This window comes from Babylonia areolata, chromosome 17 (genome assembly GCF_041734735.1).
Source record: "Babylonia areolata isolate BAREFJ2019XMU chromosome 17, ASM4173473v1, whole genome shotgun sequence".
Taxonomy (NCBI): Eukaryota; Metazoa; Mollusca; class Gastropoda; order Neogastropoda; family Buccinidae; genus Babylonia; species Babylonia areolata.
In genome coordinates this window covers 22,600,692-22,605,434 of record NC_134892.1, presented here as the reverse complement: position 1 = coordinate 22,605,434, position 4,743 = coordinate 22,600,692, and the positions used below count along the sequence as shown (strand labels likewise).

General features: G+C 39.1%; 1 non-coding gene across 1 annotated transcript; it reads left to right on the top strand.

Moving 5' to 3' along the window:
• Window positions 1-596: 596 nt before the first annotated feature.
• Trnai-uau (transfer RNA isoleucine (anticodon UAU)) lies at window positions 597-705 on the top strand. Its single transcript has 2 exons — window positions 597-634; window positions 670-705. It is a non-coding gene; the product is annotated as a tRNA-Ile (tRNA).
• The last annotated feature ends 4,038 nt before the right edge of the window (window positions 706-4,743 follow it).

Here is a 4,743-nt window from a genome sequence, read left to right as displayed (position 1 = left end):
TTCTTACACTGTCCGGCGCTTACATTGCAGCTCAGTCAGTGACTCTGGCAGCCTAAAACGCGCAATGAAAATAATAATTTAAGTTGGTCCCAACTTAGAAATTTAGGATACGAAAACTACATTAAAAACAACAACAACAAACATAAGTAAATGAAAGAAAACAGCTGTAGAAAAGGTGGCATTCCACAAATTGTTTTGAATTACCGCATGAAGTGAAGGAAGCAAAATGACCGGAGTGACTAAAATTGTTAGGGGAGGGGGGGGGGAGGGGTCATTTCCTCCCCCTACACCGCTGCGTCAGTCAGTCAGTCAGCTGACTCGTGAATCTCATTTACAGCAACGACAATGCCCTCGACAACGCCCGCTCGCTCGATTTGTTGGCCTCTCATCACAGATATATGACGTAATGCCAGCTCAGCAAAATGGCTTCCCACTCGACATTGAAAACATTTCACAAAAGAATCCATGAAACGGACAGAAACGTGAATATTTTTCACTGAAAACGTCTGCAAAGTCTCGACCGTTTGTCTCGCAGGTAAAAAGGAAATCGGCCGCTTTGGATGATATGTATTTATTTGTACGCCACTTTGGCGGGCGCCCCGGTGGCACAATCGGTTAGCGCGCCGTACTTATAGACAGTACCTCCCCGTACTTTGTGCGGATGGAGACATGCGGAGGTTGTGAGTTCGAACCTCACCCGGGGCAGCCGACTTTTTTTTCTCATCCTAAAAGATGAAATACTGCTTAGTGTGACGACAACATGCAAATGGAGAAAGTTCACGACTACAACAAAAAAACAACAACAACAACAACAGCAGTAGCAGACTACAACAACAACAAAATGAGTTGTGATATACTACTACTACAACTTCAGCTACTACTAACGACAGTAATACTCATCGTTAAAAGACCGTAGCCTTTCGCTGCTACCTTACCCAGCATAAGTAAGGTAGCCACTGATTCACACCTCATTAGGTAACGGCGATAAAATGAAATCAGTACAAGACTGCTGAACATGTAAAAAACAAAACAAAAACAACCTACAACTGGATAAAGATACCAAAAACAAATACACATACTGACGAAATCGTAGGTCAGTTGTTAAATCGCCGTAAGAATAATGATAATAGCGATAAACTCTTTTTCAACGTTGTTTTCTTTTTTGTTTTGTTTTTTTTCTCGAAGAGGCGTCACTGTGTTCGGACAAATCCATATACGTTACACAATCTGCTAGGCTGGTGTAGTTGCCTCAGCAGCAGCATAACCAAACGCGCTTAGTAAGGCATTGAATGCATGCATATATATATATGCTTGTGTACCTGTCCGAGAGTGGATTTCTACAGAATTTTGCCAGAGGATGATAGCGCGTCTGTCGCCATGGTTCTTTTTCAATGCGGTGGCCAGTTCCGCTCTGCACTGGGGACGGTTTATCGCCGCTTTGCCCTACCTCTTCCTTGTCTTCAGTTTCTCAGTTTCAGTTTTAGAGTTATGCGTGCGTGTGAATAGTGACCGGTGTGAAAGCGCTTAGATTTGTCTCTGCACAAGATTCAGCGCTATATAAATATTATGATTATGATTATGATTATGATTATGATCATTATCGTGTAAAAGATCTCAAAGCGCCTTACATACTGTCCGGCGTTGGCCGTAAACGACGAATTGATGAAATATATGTTTACACATTTTTTTTTTTTTTTTTTTTTAGGGGGGGGGGGGGGGGGGGGGGGGGGGCGCGGAAGATTAATTCATCAATTTTTTTTTTCATTTTCCTTTTATCCCGGGGGTCAGTTCTTCATAGCTGCCCCAGATAAACCCCAGCGATCCGTGTTCAGTAGCCTTGAATGACTCCCAAGTGTAAACTTCAACTTATTGTATTTGTATTTCTTTTTATCACAACAGATTTCTCTGTGTGCAATTCGGGCTGCTCTCCCCAGGTAGAGCGCATCGCTACACTACAGCGCCAGCCATTTTTTTAATTTTTTTTTTTCCTGCGTGCAGTTTTATTTGTTTTTTTCCTATCGAAGTGGATTTTTCTACAGAATTTTGCCAGGAACAACCCTTTGGGTTCTTTTACGTGCGCGGCTAAGTGCATGCTGCACACGGGACCTCGGTTTATCGTCTCAGCATCCGAATGACTAGCGTCCAGACCACCACTCAAGGTCTAGTGGAAGGGGAGAAAATATCGGCCGCGGCTGAGCCGTGATTCGAACCAGTGCGCTCAGATTCTCTCTCGCATCCTATAGGCAGACGCGTTACCTCTAGGCCATCACTCCACAACTTGTCAGAAATGACCCACACTCCACCGACCGCTAGCTTGATTCCTCCCCCCCCCCACCAACACCAATGAATATGGGTATGGGGTGGAAAGTGAATGGTAAAGAATGATGGGGGTTGGGGGAAGGGGGGGAGCGAGGGGGCGTGGGGGGTAAGGGGGGGGGGTCGAAGGGGGATAATTCAAGGCTTGAAATGATCCACAAGGGTAAGTTTGGCACAGTTAGAATGAACAGAAGGTATCAAAGAAGAGCCTTGAGAGGAAGAAAAAAAGGGATATATAAACAAATGACTGGATAAGCCAGCCATTAAATCAACGATTAAAAAATAATTTAAAAACAAAACAAATAATCTAACATAAGATAAACTAAGTAAGCAAACAGATTAAAAAAAAAAAAATGAAATGTAGAAATATAATATCTGGTCCATCTTGAACATGCAGCTAAAAATGACTTTGGGACTCATTCGAAGCAGGCCCAGAATGACCCAGGGGAAAAACTCAGGAGGGGGTAGTTTGATGCCGTTACACCGGTGTACGTCGTGACCTGTCCTGTGTTTCCTAAAGTGTCAGTTACTGTTGCTATTTTTAACCGTCGCGTGAGCACTTCCGCTGCATGATGCGTTGTGTGTGCACGTGATTCCCTGATTCATTAAAAAAAAAAAAAAAAAAAAAACAAAAAACAGAAAAAGACGCTGATGACTATTATTATTATTATTGTTGTTGTTGTTGTTGTTATCATCATCATCATTATTATTATGATTAATATTATTATTGTTATTATTGTTATCATTGAGGACAATGACATTTTTTCAACACACACACACACACACACAAACATATATATATATATATATATATATATATATATCATTGAAGAGAAATGACTTGATTTTGAACAAAGTTTGACACATTCATGAGATTCTGGATTTTGTGGGTTTTTTTGTTTTTTGTTGTTTTTTTCTTCTTTTTTTTTCAAAACCATAAAAAAGACTCAAAGAATTAAGAAATATCTGGTGGCATTACTTGGAAAAGATTCTTTCGACACTTAGCCAAGTGTGTGTGTGTGTGTGTGTGTGTGTGTGTGTGTGTGTGTGAATTTCTCACCCAGCATCTAAGAGATTGATATAATATTTCTTTTCGTGTTTTTTTTGTTTGTTTGTTTTTTCAACTGATGGCGTTTGCACAACTGCGCCGTTTCCGAGCCACTCAATCCAGCGGCTCACATCTGAAGCCGTGCTCAAAACTGGGCGAGTCGAACGGTCTTGTCAATTTGTAATAATAAAATGATACTACTACTACTACTGCTGCTGCTGCTGCTGCTGCTAAACACACTTGGAATGAGCTCTCTCTCTCTCGCTTCGTCATCTGCACATAGCTCTTAAAAAAATTCGCCTTGAAACTATAGCTACCTCTTTCCTACCATAAATATATATATATATATATATATATATATATATATATATATATATATATATATATATATATATAGAGAGAGAGAGAGAGAGAGAGAGAGAGAGAGAGAGAGAGATATGTCTTGTCTGTCATTCTTCTGAATTTGAGCCATGTGTGAGTGATGAATGACTGTCGTTTAATTAAGCGCTACGTGTTTGATTGGTTCTCTACGCACAGTATTTAGCGCCAAATGAATACTTTTTATCCTTCTTCTTCCTCTTTCTCTCTTCTTGTTGTTGTTGTTGTTGTTGTTGTCTTATTAATGTTTCTGTTGTTGTTGATGCTCTCGTCGTCGTCGATGTCGTCATCATCGTCGATCATCATTCTTCAGTGTTGTCGTCGTCGTCGTCATCATCATCATCATCTTCATCATCTTCATCATCATCATCATCATCATCATCATCATTCTTCTTCTTATTATTATTATCATATTATTGGCAGTAGTAGTAGTAGTAATGTTAGTATTATTATTATTGGCAGTAGTAGTAGTAGTAGTGTTATTATTATTATTATTATTATCATTATTTCTCATTGCTAGTAGTAGTAGTAGTTGGGGATTTTTTGTTTTTGTTTTTCTTCTTTTTTTCTTCTTTTTTTTGTTTTTTTTTGTTTTGTTTTGAGTTTTAGAGTTATGCATGCGTGTGAATGACTGGTGCGAAAGCGCTTTGATTTGTCTCTGCACAAGATTCAGCGCTATATAATAATAATAATAAAAGTAATAGTAGCAGCAGCAGCAGCAGCATAATTATCATGATCATTATTGCCAATAGTAGTAGTAGTAATAGTAGTTATTGTAGTAGTAGTAGTACTAGTAGCATTATTATTATTATTATTATTATTATTATTATTATTATTATTATTATCAATACTATCACCATTCAGTCTTTCCAGTAATGTCCGTGAAAAATGTATACATACACACGACGAAATACAGCTTGAGTCTCAGTACAGAAAATGGAAAGAATTATCACAAAAATGAACAGGACATTTCTGTGTACCCGAATCTCTCTCTCTCTCTC